This window comes from Vulpes vulpes, chromosome 7, assembly GCF_048418805.1.
Source record: "Vulpes vulpes isolate BD-2025 chromosome 7, VulVul3, whole genome shotgun sequence".
NCBI lineage: Eukaryota > Metazoa > Chordata > Mammalia > Carnivora > Canidae > Vulpes > Vulpes vulpes.
In genome coordinates this window covers 47,785,734-47,796,380 of record NC_132786.1, presented here as the reverse complement: position 1 = coordinate 47,796,380, position 10,647 = coordinate 47,785,734, and the positions used below count along the sequence as shown (strand labels likewise).

The 10,647-nt window shown below is 37.7% G+C and overlaps 1 long non-coding RNA gene across 1 annotated transcript; it reads left to right on the top strand.

Annotated features, from left to right (window-relative positions):
• Nucleotides 1-7,117: 7,117 nt before the first annotated feature.
• Nucleotides 7,118-10,244, top strand: LOC140599493 (uncharacterized). Its single transcript, XR_012002379.1, has 3 exons — nucleotides 7,118-7,210; nucleotides 9,295-9,347; nucleotides 9,858-10,244. It is a non-coding gene; the product is annotated as an uncharacterized lncRNA (long non-coding RNA).
• Nucleotides 10,245-10,647: the final 403 nt, after the last annotated feature.

Below are 10,647 nucleotides of genomic sequence, written 5' to 3'. Positions count from 1 at the left end.
TATTTGTGACTGTAACATTCAATGAAGATTTTTTAAAGATTTATTTATTTATTCATGAGAGACAGAGAGAGAGAGAGAGAGGCAGGGATATAGGCAGAGGGAGAAGCAGGCTCTATGATGGGAGCCTGATGCAGGACTCTAGCCAGGGACTCCAGGATCGCACCCTGAGCCGAAGGCAGACGCTTAACCGCTGACCCACCCAGGCGTTCCCGTTGAAGATCTTAGAGCACTGGATTTAAACTCTTTTTTGCCATTGTCTTAATTTTTATCTCATTTAAGAACATATTTCTAAAAGAGGGCATGAAATTTACAGCTCACATTTTCCTAAACTTTAAAGTACTAAATGCATAAACAGTTGCACTTCTACACAATGGAATACTATGCTCCTTTAAAAAAAGATGCAAACTTTTTTTATATTACTATGGAAGAAATTTTCAGGATACACTATAAGCCAAAAAAAAAGTGTAGAACCATTTTTGTAGCATGAAATCTTTTGCTAAGAAACTGGAGAAATAACATATCTGTATATATGAAGAAACATTGAAGGATACAAAAGAAACTCAAAATCATGGTCATTTTCCATTATATTATTTGTATGTCATTTTGATTTTTAAACCAGAGGACTACATTGCCTATACAAAAAACTTCACAAAACTTGAATTATTTTTATCTTATTGGATAAAAGCAGAACAAAACATAAACACTGCAAAAGGGGAGCTATTTTTTTTTTCATCTTTCGTCTCATGAAGTAGATTCAGATAGAAAGGGAGAATCTAAGCTTGTTTCTGTGTATTGTCCAATTATTGTCTTCATTTTTATGAGACTGAGGGAATAAAAAGAGAGCTGCTCTTTTGGCCAGGCTACTGTGTGCTATAAAATGACTGTTTTTAGAAGAGTCTTTTTTGTATTTATTCAGAATTAAAACTTCTTTCCATTGGAAGCTTCAGCTATAATTGAAGGGCTGCAGATGTCTATGTCTTCCAGGAGTCCCAGAAACAAAGCAGCAAAGGCTGGTGCCCTCTGCGTGTTCATGGTCATGCTTTACTTGGGCTGCTGTGGTTTTCAGAAGGGGTGACGTTAATGCAGTGAAATAAATCTATTTTGTGTGACACTAAATGTTTTCATTTGCTGTGTAATCATATGCATAATTCCTATTCCTAATGAATTCTGGAGCGAGCTCATGAGGATGTCCACACTTATTGTACAACAGGAAGATATAACAATGCTAATCCTATACAGTGCAGGTGAAAAGCAGCAAGCTGGATATTAGTTAACTTTTTACAGTGATCTATATAATTTTCTGAGTTAATTTTTCATATACCTCACTCTTATTTAGGGGAATAATTTATCCATAATACTTACGGCTAATACATGTATCCAAAAATAAAATATATAATCCATAATCCATACATCAAAAACTATAAAAGCTATTGTTACTGCTATTTTTTGACTTTGTGTTTTTGACTTTGTGACTTTGTGTGTTTGTTGACTCTAAATATTCTTAACAGATATTGGTAATAGGGTTAGAGGCTAAGAGTTTCTGTATAATCTGCTCCAGAATTTTTAGGACAAAGTATAAGTATCAAGATAATTTGTTAAAATTTGTTGAATGGATTAAGTAGACAGGAAAAAAAATGCTTAGAAGAATGGTTAAGAGCTGTCTTCTCTGAAAATGAATGACATTTCAACAGGAAAGATTTCTCACAGAATTACCAACCCATCAAGAGTTATATTAACAAAGACTGAAGTGCAGTTCTTAATGGATGTTTATTCCAGTTGACTCATCACCCTAGTGCTTACTTTGATATCTTTCAGTCACTTATTCCGTGCCAATTAAATAAAATTTTAAAATAACTTGATGAACTTTAGCAAAATGGCCATCTCTCTAATTTTGCATAAATTCCTCATGTCTACACATCTAGTCCTAACAGGGTTGTATTCTTGTTTTTAAAGTTTATTTATCTATTTTAGAGAGAAAAAGAGAGACAGAGAGAGACAGAACATGAGCAGGGAGGAAGGGGCAGAGGGAGAGGAGATAAAAAATCCCAGGTTGAAATATCAGGAAGGGAGACAGAACATAAAGACTCCTAACTCGGGGAAATGAACTAGGGGTGGTGGAGGGGGAGGAGGGCGGGTGTTGGAGGGGAATGGGTGACGGGCACTGAGGTGGACACTTGACGGGATGAGCACTGGGTGTTTTTCTGTATGTTGGTAAATTGAACACCAATAAAAATTAATTAAAAAAAAAAAATCCCAGGCTGACTCCATGCTCAGTTCAGCACAGAGCCCCATGTGGGGCTCAATCTCAACCCTGTGAGATCATGACCTGAGCTGAAACCAAGAGTTGGACACTTAACCAACAGAGTCACCCAGGTGACCCAGAGTTGTATTCTTAGATTTGGAGAAGAGAAATGAAAAGAAGGAATAAGGGTATGTTATTACATTATTTATGACAGCCAACAGCCTTTTGAGTATCAACTATGTAGTCCTACATATTGAATGGCAAAATTCTAAATGTTTTAGCAAATGGTTAAAGATATTTCAAACAATGTTCAAATAAACAGTTACTTCATGTAGTAGGAGTTAATGTCACACTGACCTTGAGACACTGAGGCATACTGAAGTGCCTTCTGAATCAACAAAGATGCAATTATAGTTGATTTAATTTTAGTGATAAGAATATATTAGTATGAATTTTTTGAAATTATTGCACAGGCCTAATAATCTCTCTATATAGTTGCTTATGTTATGTTAACCAGAATTTTAAGTTCATAGATATTCACATTGGTCACATGTTTGGAATTTTCTGTCCTTATAAAATTTGAAAATAAATGATAACAATAAACCGTGTTGATAATGCTTTAGAAATGTTCTTTTTTTAAAACATTTTATTTATTTATTCATGAGAGACTCACAGAGAAAGGCAGATATGTAGACAGAGGAAGAAGCAGGCTCCCTGTGAGGAGCTTGATGTGGAACTCAATCCCAGGACCCTGGGATCATGACCTGAGCAGAGGGCAACAGTTAACTAAGTGAGTTACCTAGTGGGATACCCAGAATGCCTTTTTTAGCTCTTTCATATTTAAATAAGTGATCCTCTCCCACTGGCCTATACCCCCTTGTACTGCATATTATGTGGCAATTAGCTGTTTACATATTCATCTCTTCTCAAAGATATTCAGTATCCTGAGGACAAGGACTGTCTTACTTATGTATGGAGTATGAACATATGGTGAATTATTTTGGGGGGAAGTTAGCAAACAAGGTTTTTATTAACAAGGTATTGAGATATAATTGACATGTAATATCACATTCATTTCAGGTGTATGCCATAATGATCAAGATACGTATATATTGTAAAATGATCATCACAATAAGCCTAGTTAACATCCATCACTACACATGTTACTATTCTTATGATTTTAAAGATCTACTTGTGATTTTAAAGATCTACTCTCAGTGACTTTCAGAAACACAATACATATTATTAAGGACAGTTGCCATGCTGTTTGAGTTTCATTGAATAATATGAGTTTTATCAAAATATGAAACTTTGAGTTTTGCAGAATGATGTATCTGTTGCCCATTTCTATTTCACAAATACCCAGGCTTCTACTCAACAAAACTGCATTGAACTCCTGTGATATGATTGTCAGCATATTAGGCAAGAGCAGGAAAATGAAACAAAAATCCAGAGATGCTTGTGGTTAATCTCCAGTAGTGTCATCTGGGGAAAGACACAAATACATAGATAATTAATTACAATACAAAGAGATCAGTGCAGTCTGGGTCAATGCACTGGGGCAATGGGGATACAGAGAAAGAAAGAACCAAGTGTGGAGATGGAGGAGGGGACACTTGAGTATAGTCCTAAAAAGTGACCCAAGGTTTGTTCTCTCAGTGAGGAGAGAGCACATGCAAGGTGAGGATCCATAAGGCCCTCAAAGATGTAGACTGGGAGAAGTTCAGTGGGTCCAGTGATAAGAGTTTGTGGGTGGCCCTGATGGGAGCTGATACTGGACAGGAGGACTGAGTAGATGTGGAGTTTTGGTGCATCTTTGTTCGGTGGATGGCAAATGTAGATGGAATGGATGAAGATGTAGATGGAAAAGCAGGACGGAGAAATGAACAGTGTGTTGGGCTGATTAGAAGCAAAGAAGAGTTGCAAGCAATAAACACACTTTGAAGCTACTTATACATCAGTAGCACTAGGCAGTTTACGAGGCTATCGATGGCGCTATTTAATCCCTGTGACAGCCCCATGGGTTTGGTACCATTTTCATTTACAGATGAGAAAGGCTTACTGATGTTAAATCACTTGCCCAAATATGAGACAGGCAAATGGTACCATCAGGATTCAAACCCAGATGCTTCTAACTCCAAAGTACATGCACAGAATCACTAAAATCTATGCCTTTATACCTAATTTCTTAAATGGATATTACTGGGAATAACAGAGGATATATATAAAAAAATGAAAGGATCAGAGGGGATAAAAAACAAAACCAAAAGGAAACAAGGTATTAGTACCTTGGCCACTCTCATTACACATCTTGCGTTCTCTCCCGAGGCACACTGGGAACTCCTGCCATGGAGCCTGGGGATTCTGAGCCCCAGAGTTTGCGAATGATTGCAATAAGTGCATGATGCTGAGGTGATTACTATTGCACTTGTTCTGCTAATGCAATTTTTAACTGAAGGCATCCAGTAGACGCCTTTCATCAACTGTGCAGGTCGAATTTTACCAGAGCCCTAAAACCACCGGAGGAAAAAACAAAACACTGTAAGAGTAGTACAGTGGCATATGCAAATGGATTTAGGTCACCAGAATATGTAATTTTTGGGCAATTTGCCTGATACCCTTGCTATTTTATGTGCTCTATTGTTTGAATATCCATATTATTAGTTTGCTCTCCCCTGGCCTGTGAAATTGATCTTATGAATTTTCTTTTCAATACATTTCAGTAGGTGTTCTAATTTACATTTAAAATATCTGGGCAGTGAAGTGATAGCCTTGAGAGACTCTATTACACTGATACCAGTAAGTATGAGCATGTGCATGTTGTGTTGGGTAATCTCTCAGGGAGGGGTTGGCAAGAGGGCCCAGAAGAGATGAAACCCTCTCAACCATGACTGTATTTAGCCATGTTTTCCTTCATCTGACTTGCCATTTCAATCCTTAAAAAAGCAAGGCGTCAAGTAAATGTTAAGTGCAGGGATTTACTTATTTATTTAATTTTTGGCAGCTGAAAAACATAGTTGGATTAAGTGTGTAGTCCTGAGCTATAAAGCTACTTACATCTATCATCGCACTGGGCTGATTTGGTGGCTGGGAGTCTCAATCCACATTTAATTAAACTCCTTTGCTTTTTTCAAATGAAAAGCTCAGGAATACACACACACACACACACACACACACACACACACACCACTGTTTGCTTTTAGTGCAAAGCTTCTGTGGCTACCAGAATTAGATTGATTTCACTGCATCCTGGCTGATCTATCACAACAGGAAAAAACTTTTTTTTTCTTTTTCCATTTTTGCCTGTGGCCTCTGACTTATTTTATTTGAGAAGAATTTGTAGAATTTGAATTGTTTGAATACTTTTGAAGGCTCAGCACTCAGATTTATATTATAACCTTGCAAAATTCTAGCAATAATAAATAATGTGAGTAAATAAAATTTTGATCAACTTAGAAGACCTAGAACATTTGATTTTATAGAGGATTTTTTTTCTAAAGATTTTATTTATTTATTCATGAGAGACACAGAGAGAGAGAGGCAGAGACACAGGCAGAGGGAGAAGCAGGCTCCATGCAGGGAGACCGATGTGGGACTTGATCCTGGGACCCCAGGATCACAACTTGAGCCGAAGGCAGGTGCTCAACCACTGAGCTACCCAGGGATATAGAGGATATTTATAAAATACACAGAAGTTAATGTCAACACTAGGGTCTTTCATGAGGTTCTGAAACATCCAGTAAAGAGCTGAGAATGTAAGAAAGATTTCAGTAAGTTATGTGCCCCCTCATACCCTCAAGTGAACACAAATACATTATAGCTTGTATTACGTGAGAAAGGAAGAAGGGAAGTGTGGTGGGATATGAGTAACTAGAATATGATATATTTTACAGGCAGGATATTATAGATTTTTTTTACTAATTTCCATTTGTATAACAGTATCCTTAAGTTGTCATGAAAATTAATACTTTTGTAAATATCTGTTTTCTGTCACTTCCTTTCATTATACTATTACAAAATAAAATAGCCTATTTCTTTATGACAAAAGATGGCAATTATAAATGCATACCTAAATTTTAAAACTCAAAACATTGACTAAAATTCAGGAAACAAGAAAAAATAGTGTAATATTGTCTGAATTATTGCCACACACCTGACAATGAAAAAATTAAGTTACCAAAATGTTATGATCCTCATGAGAAGGAATTATGCTTCTAGGTAAATACTTTGTCAGTCTTACAAGGCTGTTCTAAATACTGTTTTTTGTTGATATTAATGTAAAAAGTACATGGTTTGTAAGATGAGAACCGATGCAGTCATCCAAATAATTCCTTTGAGTTCAGTTCAGCCCAGGGCTCATTCTAGAATTACATCATAGTTCTAATTACCTAATCAGGTTTAACAACAAAACAAAACAACCAAACAGTTATTGTTCAAGTTGGCCTAGTAATTAAGAGAAATTTTGATCGAATGCTTGAATGACGAAATGAACACACCATATCATCTAAGTTCAATATGTATTTGCAGAACTTTCTCAACTGCATTAATCATGCAAGTATTTTGTCCAGTGTCATCATCATGCATGCAACAAACAAGTGCCAGATTTGGACTGGGGCATATCCTGTGAGGCCAAAGGAGCCAAGCCAACATTTGCAGAATCATAAGGAGGCATTGGTTTGGGAACAAGGTCCAATTATACTAAGTTCGTAATCACAGAATGTAAATTAAGATACTGCTTAGTCATGGTTTGTATTTTGGCACTGCATACAGATGACCTGGCTTAGTACAAGGTTGTTGGTCCCAGCAGGGAATATTTAGCCTATTCAAACAGGATATTGTTGGAGAGTTTAATAAAGAATCTATTTACAGAGATGCAGATAGGGCTATGGGGACCCAGGAAAGATATAGAAGCATCTTTGCAGGAGGACAAAGCCATCACTACTCCTCCCACCCTCACTCCCAGCAAAGGTAGGGGGCTGTAAGCTGCAGGGGAGGGAGGCTTGATCTCTGACCTTTGGTATGGGAGGGAACATAGCCATTGCCACCACCCAGTGGAAAAGGAATCAGGGAATAAATATACTAATTTCATTACTCTTGTGTCCTCTGCTAGTCTGCATAATTTTCCATTGGTTGAGCCTAATCAGAAGGCAGAGAGCAAGAGAGACCTTTGATGCAAACTACTGAGATCTCCTGAGGTGCAAAACAGAAAAACGGGTGTGGGGGAGACTGATGGACAAACAGACAACAGTCACACAGCAGATTAGCTGAAGAAGCAGAATGACCAGTGAGTGCCGTGCTGAGCCAAATATCTGTGATAATGATTCCAGCTTTATTTCAGATCTTTATATTTTGCTCATCATGTATTTTTGTACTCATTTTGATTTTTTATCAAAATTACTTATCTTACATTAACTTACCTTGAGTACTGAGTTTTCTGATGACTCCTTACGTTTTGTACCTTAGCTATTGCCTGGTACTCCAGGTGATGGGGGTCAACATTCTGTGTTTTGCTTTTTGGTGATTACCTGGAAGTGTATTGTGGGCTTTGTTATGTTTGTGAGTGATTGTTTTATAACTTAAGTTCTGAAAAAATGTGAGCAGAAGTGATACATTTATGACATAAAATCTAAGGAGTTCCCTGGTTTTGAAATAAGCGAGGTTATATCTACTAGTAAACTTTTTCTGAAAGAAAGCTGCTTATCTTTGATTCTGAGTATGATCTGATTTCCTTTTATTTTATTTATTTATTTGAGAGAGAGCACAAGCAGAATAGAGGGAGGGGCACTGGGAGGTAGAGGGAAAAGCAGACTTCCCCTGAGAATGGAGCCCAATACAGGGCTCCATCCCAGGATTCCAGATCCCAGGATCCCAGGATCACTGCCCAGCCCAACTGAGCCACCCAGGCGCCCTGACTATGATCTGATTTCTACAGACACGGTGTATTTGAATGAAAGCTTATGCAATTGAGTTACCAGCAACAATCTATTCTTTGGCTTGCCCAGTAGATTTATTTGTTTAATTTTAAGACTAATGTTTGTCTGTCCACCCCCTAGATTGCAAAATTCATGAAGACAAGGACAGGGGTTTTTTGAATTTTTGTTTTCCCTCACTACTGTAGCCCCCCAAACTTGCAGATATTAGGCAATCAATAAATATGGGTTGAATAAAGTAAATGAGTTGGTCAAGAGCCATATAGTATAAGAACCACAGATTTTAGATAACACATTTCTTGCTAACAAGGTTTAAGGAAAATAGGACAACAATCTCACTGGTTGATGCAGAGTTTTCGGCTTTCATGATGTGGTTTGTGATGATTTAGAATCAGAAAATTCAGCTTTAGGGGGAAAAAAATGGAAGAACTCACTGCAGGTGGCCAAAAAGCTTAGACTAAATATACATCTAGAGCATTTAATTTCTCTTGCTAGGGGAACAGGTTGCTCCTAGCTAATCTCCATTTGTGCCCACTATGTACTAGAAAATCAAAGGAGAAACTGTGTAAGAAATCACTTTATGAGTACCTATAAAGATCCTTAAATAAGTGGCTAAATCAAAGAAGGAATTCTTGATGCTGTTACTAGAATGGGACCATTTAAAATTTCACTACTTTAAATGCCTAAATACCTAAAGCACTGATGTTTCAAATGCCAAAATCCTTTTATTATTTCGAATATCACATGCCCTTTATTAAATTTTGGTAGGAACATTCACACTGAATATGGCATGAAGCTAGATGAGCTTAACTTTGGAGAACTAGAAGTTTCTATGTCAGATGGTAATATTTGAGTGTATATTAAAGAAATTCCTCTATGGTACTGCAGTGGTGAGCAACATTTGCCTAATGATCTAATTAGCTTGCATTAGCATTTCCCAAACGTGTTTTTGTAGGATGTTAATAGGTGATGTGTGGTCTGTATGTGTGTTTGCTTGTGTGTGTGTGTGTGTGTGTGTGTGTGTGTGTGTGTGTGTGTGTTGGGGGTGGGGAGGTGGCTATATGGTCAAATACTTTTGCTAAGTGCTGGGTTAAACAGATTCTTTACTTTATGTCTCCTCAGAGCCAAATATGCTGATTGGAATCTTGAATCTCCAAGAGTGTTGTGCCATGGTGGTCAGTATATTTGATTCCAAAAGCCTTTTCTCCATAGTATTTCTCAGGGAAATGTCGGTGTATCCAGGAGTAATACTTTCAGTTCTATATTAATTTCCTATTGCTGTTGTTAACAAATTTCCACAAAACTAGTGGCTTAAAACAACACGGATTAATACTCAGTAGTTCCAGAGGCCATAATTCTGAGATGAGTTTTACCAGACTAACATTGAGATGGGGACAGGGCTGCTTCCCAGAGTCTTCGGGTGAGAATCCTCCTCCTTGCCACCTCTGGTCTCCAGGGGCTGCCTCACGCAACTTCTGTTACTGTTGCCACTTCTCCCTTTTCCCTGAAAAATCATCCAGGACCGTCCTAGAATCACATTTAAATATGTCTCAATAATTTATAATACTTTAACTCAAAATACGTATTGAGCATCTACTCTGTGTGTTACTTTCAGTCATACTCTGTGAAATGCTTCTCTGTTAAACACAGTCCCAGCCCTCAAATCATTTATCACTTAATTGTAGGTATGCACCAGGTTCCCAGATGTCCACATCTCAAGGAAGATTGTAAGTGGCCTAAAACAAGTCACAGAAGTGACTGAGGATTCAGAGAGCACAACTGGGGAATCACAGTGGGGCTCATGAAGTAGGTGGGGAAATGGGTCTTAACTATGCAGACTGTGACTGGTTAAACTGTGAAGAAGAGGCTAGCAGGGGATAGAAAAATCAGTGCAAAATGAACACCGCAGAGCCTGATACACAGAGCATGAAAACATTTTGGAGAAATGCATAAACTCAGTGTTTTGAAAGTGCAGCTGAGAGCCAAGTTGGATTGTAATGCACGAGACGTGTAAAAGATTGGAAAAGCAGGTTGAAGACAGATGGTGTATTTTCTTAATGTTTTAGAATGAGGTAATTTTTCTTAACTTGGTAGGTAATTAATTTGGTCATTTATCATTTTTTTCAACAAATGATTATAAGCACCTAATCCATGTCTGATGCTCTCTAGGTGCAGGAGGTAATGTAACCACGTCATCACTGAGGAAGTGGTAAAAAAAAACGTGGAGTTTTTAAAAGTAAGTGAATAGAATGAATGGGGTACTACTTTGGTTTGCTAGGGCTGCCCTAACAAAGTGCCATAAACTAAGTGGCTTTATAATGACGGAAATTCACGGTCATAGTTCTGGAGGCTAGAAGTTGAAATCAGGATATACTCCCTCTGAAGGTAGAAGAAGAGGATCTGTTTCAGGCCTCTCTCCTGGCTGCTCGTAGCTCCTCGGGTCATGTAATTCCAGTCTTCTTGTACCATTCTCTC